This window comes from Solanum stenotomum, chromosome 1, assembly GCF_019186545.1.
Source record: "Solanum stenotomum isolate F172 chromosome 1, ASM1918654v1, whole genome shotgun sequence".
In the NCBI taxonomy this organism is placed as follows: Eukaryota; Viridiplantae; Streptophyta; class Magnoliopsida; order Solanales; family Solanaceae; genus Solanum; species Solanum stenotomum.
The window spans coordinates 37095707-37107792 of record NC_064282.1 but is presented as its reverse complement, the minus strand read 5'-3'; the positions used below and the strand labels follow the sequence as shown (position 1 = coordinate 37107792).

The 12086-nt window shown below is 38.1% G+C and overlaps 1 non-coding gene across 1 annotated transcript; it reads right to left on the bottom strand.

The window, feature by feature from the left end:
* Positions 1-223: 223 nt before the first annotated feature.
* Positions 224-330, bottom strand: LOC125854004 (small nucleolar RNA R71). The gene has a single exon (XR_007445303.1). It is a non-coding gene; the product is annotated as a small nucleolar RNA R71 (small nucleolar RNA).
* Between the last annotated feature and the right edge of the window lie 11756 nt (positions 331-12086).

Genomic DNA, 12086 nt, shown 5'->3' with positions numbered 1-12086 from the left:
TCACGAAGAGCCGTATGAGCATGTGAGAAATTTTACTGAGGTTTCCAGCCCTTTTTCATTCAAAAATATGTCTCAAGAGTCAATTTGGTTGCGGTTATTCCCACTGTCCTTAACAAGAGAAGTTAATAAATGGTTAGCGGAGTTACCAAACAATTCCATCACATCATGGGAGGAGCTGGTTGTAGCATTTAACACAATATTCTTTCCTCCATCAAGGATGATGAAACTTAGAGACGAAATTCAAAGTTTCAAGCAACGGGAGGGAGAACCCATCTATGAAACGTAGGTGAGATTCAAAAAGCTCCTACTTAAATGCCCAACTCATGGTCTACCAAATGAGTTGTTACTTCAATATTTCTAACGGAGTCTAGATTCGGTTAATAAAGGATTAGTTGATCAATTGGTACGAGGAGGAATAATGTTACAACCATTTGAGGTAGCTTCGTTTCTTCTGGATGAAATGACTAGGATAAACCAAGCAAGGTACACCCAAGAGGATCAGGTCTCTCCATTTCATTTTCGATTAACGCAAGAACAACTTGATAAAGAGAGAGAGATGACAACATCAAGAAGATGTTAACTCAAATGGAAGTTCTACAAGAGCACATGAAGGGGACGTTTGAAGTATTTCGAGTTGAGGAGGTTTCTTCTTCCGGTTACTCAAGGCCGTGGGAGAATCAAGGTTGGAACTTCAAAAGATATGAGGAGGGTTTCCACCCACACCATCAACAACAAGGTGGAAATCAAGGTTGGAACTATCAAAGGGGAGAAGAACCAAGAAGATATCATCAGGATTGGGCCGAGCAAGATGATTATTGGAAAAAGGGATATGATTATGAGGAGAACCATAATCACTCAAGTTAAAGCCAAAAATCAAATGGGAGTGCAGGCAGCCCCCATGTGAATGATTTATTATCACACATACTTAATAAAGTTGAGGGGTCGGATGATTTATTGAGAGGAATGAAAGATGACTTTTCATCATTGAACAGTAAAGTAAATTCTCATGCCGATGCCATCAAAATACTTGAAGGGAAAATGAGTCTAATATCAGCACAGTTGACATCAAAGATATTAATGAAAGATGATGAGAGAGGGCTAGCTATAGTTACACGTAGCGGAAAGGTGGCAATAGGCAATGTGATGGGAAATAAAGATACTCAAAAGCATAAAGAAGGTAAAGGCATGAGGAACAATAATCACTTATTCAACAAAACCTTGCTAAAGAGCCGCAAAAAGAAGTGGAACAACTTGTTCAAATTCCAAAAGTTATGCAACCTTTACCCAAAATACCTCCACCATTTCCCCAACGCTTAAAAAACAAGAATGAAGATGAGAAGTTCAAGAAGTTCTTGTCGGTATTTCAAAAGCTATCAATAAACCTTATGCCGGTGGAAGCATTATTGGAAATACCAGGATATGCCAAGTTCATGAAAGAGCTAGACACAAAAAAATGGAACTTGGACTATGAAACAATTGAAGTGTCCCATAGTTGCAGCGCAATTATGACTAAAGAGCTGATCATAAAGAGAGAAGTCCCCGGAGCATTCACCATCCCTTGCACCATTGGCATGCTCCAATTCGCGAAAGCTTTGTGCGACTTGGGGGCAAGCATCAATTTAATGCCCTATGCAATATACAAGCAACTTGATTTGGGAGAACCTACAGAAACCACCATGAGACTCCTGATGGTGGATCGGTCAATCAAACATCCGATGGGGATACTCTACGACATCTTGGTAAAGGTAGATCGGTTCATCTTTTTGGCTGATTTTGTGATTTTAGATTGTGAGATCAACGCCAAAATCCGCATTATTTTAGGAAGGCCATTCTTAGCAACAAGAAGAGCATTGGTGGATGTTGAAAGTGGAAAATTGAAGTTTCGAGTGTACGATGATGAGGTAACATTCAATAATTATAAATCCATGAAACACCTAAGTGATATTCATGTGGTGTCTATTGAGGATGTTATTGATGAGGCGGTAGCTAGTGTGAGCCATTTGATGTACATGAATGAACCACTTGAATGTGTGCTTACTAATTATGATGAATCCAGAGTTCAGGGCTATGAGGAAGTAGTAGTTGCCTTAACAGGATTAGGAGCATATTCAAAGAATCCAATCAAGTTGGATATTGACCTAAAAAATAGAGAAAGTCCTCCTGCAAAGCCGTCAACTGAGGAACCACCTAATCTGGAATTGAAAGTCCTACCCTCTCATCTCCAATATGCTTTCTTGGGGAAAACAACACTTTACCAGTGATCATTACAGCTGATTCGCTTGAATGGTAGGTGAGTTTGCTCATTGAAGTATTGTGAAAGCATATAAAAGCTATAGGATGGACCATCGCTGATATAGTGGGCATTCCCCCTGGTATCTGTACTCACAAGATTCAGCTTGATAAGGATTGTATGCCTAGTGTAGAGTATCAGGGAAGATTGAACCCACCAATGCAAGAAGTGGTAAAAAAAGAGATCATCAAGTGGATGGATGCATGTGTGATCTACCCTATTGCGGATAGCAAATGGGTAAGCCCGGTGCAATGTGTACCGAAAAAGGGAGGTATCACTGTAGTCCTAAATGCAAACGAGGAGCTGGTGCCGACTAGACCGGTGACCGGGTGGAGAGTATGCATGGATTATCGAAAGCTAAATTCATGGATTCAAAATGATCACTTTCCAATGCCCTTTATGGATCAAATGCTTGCCCGGCTATCAGAGAGAGGATGGTACTGCTTTCTAGATGGGTACTCCAATTACAACCAAATCTCTATTGTGCCGGAAGACCAAGAGAAAACCACCTTCACCTGCCCTTATGGAACGTTTGATTTAAAAGAATGCCATTTGGGCTATGTATTGCCCCAACGACATATCAGCGTTGCATGTTATCCATTTTTTCGGACATGGTAGAAGACTCTATAAAGGTATTCATGGATGAATTTTCAGTCGTATGAGATACATTTGAAGAATATTTGGCACACTTGGGGCAAGTACTCCAAAGATGTGTGGAAACAAACCTGGTTCTAAATTGGGAGAAATGCCACTTCATGGTGAAGGAAGACATAGTTCTTGGGCACAAGGTGTCACAAAAGGGATTGGAAGTCGATAAGGCAAAAATTGAGGTGATGGAAAAATTACCCCCGCCGATTTCAGTTAAGGGTGTTTGAAGCTTCTTGGGACACACCAGTTCCTATCGAAGGTTCATCAAAGACTTCTCAAAGATTGCTCACCCCTTATGCAAACTCTTAGAGAAGGAAGTGAAGTTTTATTTTGATGACGCTTGTATGATGGCGTTTCGATGCTTGAAAGAAAAATTAGTATCCACACCAGTCATTATCAGTCCTTATTGGTCCAAATCTTTCGAAGTGATGTGTGATGGTAGTGGCACAACACATGGAGTGTTATTAGGGCAAAAGCGCAACAAGCTTTTTCACCCAATTTATTATGCAAGCAAGACTCTAAATAGTGCTCAACGTAACTATACCTTCACCGAACAAGAGTTGCTTGCGGTGGTTTATGCATTTGAGAAATTCTGGGGATACTTGTTAGGCACTAGAGTAATTGTTCACACTGATCATGCTGCACTCTGTTACTTGATGGCAAAGAAAGATGCAAAACCAAGGTTGATAAGGTGGGTGCTACTATTACAAGAATTTGACTTTGAGGTCAAAGATAAAAGAGGTTGGAAAAATCAGGTGGCTGACCATTTATCGAGGTTGGAGGGCAAGGAGAATGATGAACCTGAAACTGACATAGACGATTCCTTCCCCGATGAACAAGTGTTTGCAATCTCCCTTGAAAAAAACCCTTGGTATGCAGATTTCGCAAATTACATGCGGACTAATGTCGAATGAGCTGAACTTCTACCAACGAAAGAGGTTCATGTTCGACGTTAAAAAGTACTTCTGGGATGGACCTTACTTGTTTCGAGAATGTGCAAATCATATCATTAGAAGGTGTATTCCAGAAGAAGAGGCGGTAGGAATTCTCCATGCTTATCATGCGTAGCCAGTGGGAGGCCACCATAGTTGTGTGCATACAATCACTAAAGTTCTCCAGAGTGGATACTACTGGCCATCCCTCTACAAGAATGCGTATGAATTTGTAAAGAAATGCACCCATTGTCAGAAGCAAGGTTGAGTTTCTAAAAGGCATGAGTTACCCCTGACTCCTATTTTAGAAGTGAAGCTATTTGATGTTTAGGGAATCGATTTCATGGGCCCCTTTGTGAGCTCGTTTGGAAATAAGTATATCTTGGTGGTTGTATATTATGTTTCCAAATGGGTGGAGGCTGTTGCATTTCCAAACAACGAAGGAAAAAACATCGTCCAATTTCTGAAATGCTACATCTTTACGAGATTTGGCACTCCTAGTGCAATTATTAGTGATGGGGGATCCCACTTTTGCAATAAGTGGTTCTCCGTTGTATTAAGTAAGTATGGGGTGAAACACAAAGTGGCAACGCCATATCATCCCCAAATAAGTGGCCAGGTTGAAGTGTCAAACCGGGAGATCAAAAACATGTTGGCCAAAACCGTGAATGCCAACAGAACCGATTGGTCTCGAAAGCTCGATGACGCACTATGGGCATACCGAACTGCTTACAAAAGACCTATTGGGATGTCTCCTTATCAACTAGTTTTTGGTAAATCTTGCCATCTATCCGTTGAGTTGGAACACAAAGCATTGTGGGCACTAAAAGCTTTAAACCTAGACTGGACAAAGACCTCAAGGAGGAGAGTGGAACAGTTAAACGAATTGGATGAATTCCAATTCAGAGATTATGAAAGTTTAGCCCTCTACAAGGAAAAAATGAAGAAGTTGCATGATGCTAAAATCCTTAGGAGGAAGTTTAGGGTGGGAGACTGGGTGTTATTATACAATTCACGACTTAGAGTCTTCCCATGAAAGCTCAAGTCCAAGTGGTTAGGACCATTTAGAGTGAAAAGAGTAATCACCAATGATGCCATAAAAGTTGAGGGGCAAGAGGGACCTACATTTAAGGTGAATGGGCAATGCTTAAAATTATACTTTGGAGAATGCCAGGAGATTTCTTTAATTGAGGTGGTGTACGTGGAAGATAATTGAGAGCATCTTCACGTCGTGCCACGACGTTAAATAAGGTGTTTCTTGGGAAGCAACCCAAGTGTTAGTGTTTTGAATAATGTGTATTGATTTTGCAGGAGTAAGGATCATGAGCGAGAAAAAAGTCTTACTAGTGAGTCACCGAACTATTTCGGCGAGTACGAGCACTTGACAATCAGTTCACTCTATGGACAACCGGGAAATTTAGTGAAGATTCCTTGTGACCTTGCTCTACTTGTTTACACACTAGATTGTTTTCATCTCTTGTCAATTTTTATTTATTGTTAATATTTAGCTTACTTGTAATAAATACCTGCTCTCCACCCACATTGGGGAAAACGTTGACTGTTTTTGGTGGGGGTGTAGAGACTACTCATGTCTAGATAACCTCAACGTTGACAACACCCCTTGTTTGTGTGGAATGTAACTATTCTTGTGAAAATTTGAGTCTCGGTTTTGATCAATATCGATGAATCAAATAGTGCTCATAATCGAACGAGCATGAATGTGCGGTTACGTGAGACCAAGTGAAGTTACATAATCAATATATGAACTCCTTGCATCTCGGTGTGACTAGCCAAGTATCAAATTGATTCTCTTGTGATGAACGTTGTACACTAGCGAAAGTGTGGAGTCTTGTTTGACTTTGGTGTCGATGCCTTGTGTAAGCTTACTGTGAACCATGCATGATAACACCTACAATTTGCCCCGTTGGTCCGGTCGACTAAGTAAGACTATCTCTTGATATGATCTTAGGCAACTTCGAAGAGTGTGAGCCAATTTGACATATACCTCTTTTGTGGCCTACCTTGTGAGTGTGTGAACCTCTTTAGAACACCCCTTGAGCCTTACCTTTCTTAATCCTCTACCTATAATCCTCTTGAATTATGGTTGATCGAATAGCCAACATAGGCCAAAACCTAAGTTGGGGGTGTGGTGAAAAGAGAAGGCAAGCCGAAAGTGCAAGAAAAGTCCCCTTCAACCCATGGTATTGAGAAAATTGGAACCCCTCCATAAAAAAAAGAAGAGGAAAAAGTTGTGAAATAAAGTTATGAGAAATGTAAAAAGAAAAGGGGTTCCGAACAATCCATGGAAGTGAATAATGGGATGACTTATGAGCACTAAATAAAATGATGAAAGAAGAGGAAAAAGAGTGTTTAAAGCACCACATTTCACGAGGATGAAAGTCACTGAGCCTAAATGACCATACATTTTCACTCAGCCCCATTACAAGCCTTGAAAAGACCTTTTTGATCTTGAGTGAGCTGAAACAATTGTTGATTGGAAAATACGGGTAAACCTATGAGTGAAAGCATGCATTGTGTTATTCTTTGTGAGAGTAAGTGTTGCATTTGATTCTGAAACTTTAAATGATAAACCATTGTACGTGAATATTGAATCATTCTTTGTGTGAGGGCATTTGAATACCTTTGTTGAGCTCGAACTTGCATTTGAAGCAAGTATAGTGAGCTTGAGAATCTTTGACAATGGTGTGTCACAACTTGAGTCTTTGAGTATATAATTGATCCTTGCATGAGTAAGTTGAGCCTTGTTGTGTACATTCATGATTGAGTCTTGTGTAGCACTATTTGAGACATCCTTTTTGAACTGCTGAACTTGAGTTTTACTTGAGGACAAGGAAAAGTTTAAGTTGGGGGTGTTGATGAGACCACAATTTGGACTCATTTAAGGCAATATTTTAATAGAATTAGTGTCCTCAAATGCATATTTTTTCTCAATAACGGATGTAAACCCTTGAGTTTCAGATATTTGGAGTTAGAGACAACGCATGTACACTATTGGGCAAAAAGGAACAAAGAAAGCCTTAGGAATCAATAAAAGAAGGCCTGATGATTGATGATGTCGATCGGCGAATCGCCAATATCATTCAGCGAAACGCCAAATAGCCAAGATACCACCTAAAGTTACAAAATGTTGGGGCTAAAATGGGGCCAAATTCGGCTAGCAACAACCATATACGTTGTATCGCTGATCTAGTCGACAAAGGACAACCAGGCCGCCAAAAGTATGAAAGAAGATACAAGCAAGTGTTGATAGGCGAGATGGAAGGATAATGGGTGAATCACGGAGTCATTTGGTGATACCGATGTAGATCACCTAAAGTTACAGTAGCCAGACCAAGAAAAAGCAAAAAATGAAGGTGAGATGAAAAGCAATCGGCGAATCGCCGACCCATCAGCGATACCCGACTTACTTCGCCGAGAAGCCCTAAGCAGTGACATTTCAGACTTGTTAAATTAGTTTGGGCAAGAGTGAGGAATTCATTCAGAAAGGGAAAAAAGAATTATTTAGAGAAAAAACACTACCAAAGGGTTGGGGGAGAGATTCTAGCATGATTTTGAGAGAGATTTTGTAAGAGGGAAGATGATCAATTGAATTTCATCTATAATACTCATTTTGTACCCAACTATGGGTGTGATGATTAATTTTGATCTTTTTATTTTTGAGTTGAGTGGCTAAAACCCTTTACTTGGGGTTTTGATCATGAAGCCAATTGTTGAATGTACTTAATGGGTGTTTGTGAATTGCGAAGAATGGTGCTAAATTGAAGTGGGTCTAAGTTGTTGTTTTGTTTCGAGATTGATTTGCGTTACTTCATGTCAATTTCAGTGTTGTGCACTTGTTCGAGAGAGAGGTGTGAAACCAAGGTGGCAATCTTAGCATCCTTAGCAGTGGGTTTCCTAAGTTTCAGCTTGAGAGAGTGAAACAAGGAACCCTTCCTTTGAATCCAGCTTGAGAGAGTGGATTTGATGAGGGTAAAGAGTTGGGTTTCATTCAATTAGTGTTAAAGTTCGAGAGAATTCAACATCGAAAAGGTAATTGTTCGAGAGAAAGTTAGTTTATATATGGTTCTACCTACCCACCACAAATTAGTCCATTATGAGCACTAATGTTTACCCATGTTGTTGAGATTCAATAATTGGACGATCAATTCCCCGAGTTTTACTTTAATATTTGATTGCTTTTGTTGAGCTATAAGTTTGAATTGGTAGTTAAAACCCGGAATTTGAGATTTGAATATTAATTGTGCAAGAAATGTTTGATTGAAGAAATTGTCATTGTACTTTTATTAAAGTAATTCGAAGGAAGCACTACTCCCTGTGGGATTGACCCTAACTCATGCAGTTGGGTTATTATACTGAAGAATGATCGTTGAAATTTAGTATTGGATGAAATGCCAATTGATACGTTAATCATGCATCTCGTTTGACATTCGCCAGAGTACCACGTCAACGGAAAAATTTTGAGTGCGATTTTCTCACATAAGTTGTTTAAAGAATATCCCAAGCTTCTTTGGCAGTGGAAACATGGGCAATGAGGGGAGCGATTGTAGCGTCAACTGATGCCATAATGGCATTGCGAACAAGACTGTCTTGTCGCTGCCACAATCTCAAGTTGTGGTTTGGGATTTGGGTATTGTCTTTGTCCAGAATGTGTGCAGTTGGGATGGGAAGTGAACCATCAACAAAGGTAAGAAGATCGTAGCCAAACAATAGAGTGGTAACTTGGGATTTCCAAGTAGGATAATTCGCACTTCCTGTTAGCTTGAAGGATAGTTGAGACGCAGGGTTATAAGCGATCAATTGAGAGGGCTGAACGACACCCCCTTGATTGAGAGTGACTGCTGGAGAGTTAGGAGAGGAGGAAGTAGTAAGCATTTTGGGAAAAAGCAGTTGGAATTCTGGAAAAAAAAGGAAGACGATCGGATATACTCGTCAGAGTTTTAGGAGGCTCTTGATACCATATATGAGTTGTATTTGATTATGAAAGCATACAATATTATTGATACAATATGTGGTATGTATACATGAACAAGTATAGAAGAGAAAGGAGTCTGTTGAACATAAGAGACCTAAAGAGAAGAGAAACTAACTACGTATATGACTCAAACATACCAATGTACTAGGACTCTGTATCCTTATCCTTATCACATTGTTGTCTTAGCCACATTTAATGTTTTCTTTTATGTATGGCTGGAGGCTTGGAAATTTTAAAACGTTATGCTAATTTTGTATAATTTCATGCCTTACCTGTTATTAAATTAGGGTCGCCTTTGTTTATTATAGTTCATCTCTTAGCCGAGCTTTTCCCTAGATTCATTTAATTTCAAAAGTTCTCCTCTTTTGCCTTAGAGTTTGTGCAAAATGCCACCTCAAATCCCTATGCACCATCCAGGTATGATTTAATGAAGTTTATCCTGGTTTCTAAAGTATATTATCATCATACTGATCAGGAGTTGAGATATTAAGATGTAACTTACCATCCCAACAGAGGCGAATCCAGAATCTGAAGTCTTTGGTGCAACGATATAAACATAGCTCAAATATGATCCCTAAGCTAAAATTAAAATAAAAACTTTGGGTGCACCAATATAAACATAGCTCAAATATGAGCTCTAGGCTAAACTTATAATAAAAACAATAAAAAAAAGGCTTTATAGTTGGATTCGAACCCTAGTCTCAAGTGTGGTATCTCTAGCTTGTACCAGTAGCACAAGGGCACTTCTATGCTTTTCATGGGTGCACTGTTAACTATATCCTAATTTCTACCAATTTTTCAAAATAGATATACATATATACATATGGTTTTTTTGGAAGTTAGCGGGTGCACGTGCATCCCCTATCCATAGTGTGGGTCCGCCTCTGCTTAGTAGGAGGATAATGCTAAGTTCTTCTTAAGCTCGCGAGGATTCAATTGTGCCTCTTAATTTGACACCGTTCTAAAGAGATCTTTGTCCTCTGATTATCAACATTGTAGAAAACTCCTATTGTATTAAATCTTATTATCTTTAGTCGTGTTTTAAGAAAACAATGTGTTTTTAATTCATGATTACTTAAAGAGATTTTATTTTTGTTAAAATAGAACAAATGTATTATTTATTTGGTCTTTGTTTTTTGCCGGACTGTAAATTTATGAACATCATAATTACTATGTACTAAGCTGCTTACATGGGTATTTCTACAGAAGGTTTCCATAAATTGACACACTTTTACAAGGATCCCAATAGTCTTGCCTAATTACATGTGATGTATTTTTCATAATCAAAATTGCAATTTTTCTATGTTCTATTTATTGTTGCATTTGGGTTATCTACTACTTAGTTTTGTATTACTTGAGTGTACGATCTTTTGCGAAAAACCTTTTTAGGTAGGGATAAGGTAAGTGTCCACTCTACCCTCGCCAGATCTAAATGCCTTTTGGATGGGGAATTATTACCATCGATAATGGATGAATTTAAATAAAATGATTTCATGCGACATTATTTAATCCAAAGGAACATATGTTGTTTGATCAAACTCAAGAAGATGTATTTTTTTATGTTCATTAAAATAGTAAACTACACAGCTAATTCAATAAGATGCACAACACTTGGATTAGGTATTAAGAGACCTTGCATAATAGAGAAAATACTCGAATTTGATGAATAAAATGTTTTTACCTCTTCACAAAAAGATAAATAGAGAGAATGAAGTAACATACTCTTCACAAATCAGTGTACTCACTAGAAACACAAATATTAATAAATGATCATAGGTAAGCTAATTGAGGTAGTTTATCACCGCACAAAGCATGGGCAATTTACTGAGCGTAGAATAATTTAAAATAAATCAAATAATTAATAAATATAAAAACAAGCACTATCATTTTTTTTGTTTAGGTTTCTTTGTCTTGTTAATTGCTTAATAGCTTTTATATTTTGGCTTAGGTTCTTGTTAATTATTTTTAGTGTTTATTTATTTCATTTTTTCATTTTCTTTCTCTACAATGCATTGTTAATACATGTGTTATTCTACACGATCTAGATTTTACTTACTCTTCTTTAAACTTTTCCTAAGTGAACCAGGTTGCCTAACGTGTTTCAATAAAAAAGTAAAGATAGTAAAGTAAGAACACAATATTTTACGTTGAAACACCCAGCTAAAAAAGGTGTAAAAACCACAACCTGTTCCTCAACAAGATGTACCCCAACTTCACTAGATTCAATGAGCCTAACCAACCAACACGATTACAAGAGTTATGTAACCTAAAGATTAATCAACTAATCTCTATTCTAGCACAAACCTCTAAGGTGTGTGTTCCCAATGTCTTCAAGTTGCCCTCAACTTGAAGACTAAGATCCTAGATTCAAGTTATAAATCACTGAACTAACAATACAATAAAATCACAAACACTAAGATTCTTCCTCGAGTATGTTCTTCAATGTTCTCCGTTCAGCAGCACCTTGAAAGTCAATCACTCCATTGCTTATTGCTTTGTAAGTGCATGAGAAGTATGGACGCCTCTCCTCCTGTTTATGCTTTTTCTTTTAGAAGTCTTCTACTCCTTCACTAACTCTTCTTTCGTTCAACAACTCTATATTTCATTTAGAGTTCTTCTTGCAATGAAACTCCTTTATGAAATAGAAGTCTTTCTTGAAAACCAACGTTTCAGATTACTTTGCCAACGTGTTCCTTGCATTTCGCCAATTATCAAAACAATGCTTATCCCAACAAATTTCCCCGTTTTGATGATGACAAACTTATGTCCATTTTATACATTCTTCTCCGCTTTTCTATTTTGACTTGTTAACATTTCAGCACGGAACACTTTGGATAAAACAAATTAGTTGTTGGTTATAAATAATTGACACCCTATTCTTCCCCATTTTGGCATTATCGAAACGGTTTCAAGGTAAATAATAAGAATAGAAGCATATAAATGATTAATACCCAATCTGCACCAAAATATGGTAATCAAGATCATAACTAAATCAGCTAAAAATAGGGATTAACATAGACAATAATACCAAGAGCTGAAATTAATGTACGAAGAGCCAAAACAGAAACATAGAATACAACCAAAAGGCATTAAACGTCTTAAAGAGAGAGCACACACAACACAAGATCCACAAAAACAACATAGTTGAGCAGAGAGACAAAAGAGAAGAGAGGTTTCAAAGGGCAAAGGTGGAATTTTGAGGGGACAGTAGCAGAGTCAAGTG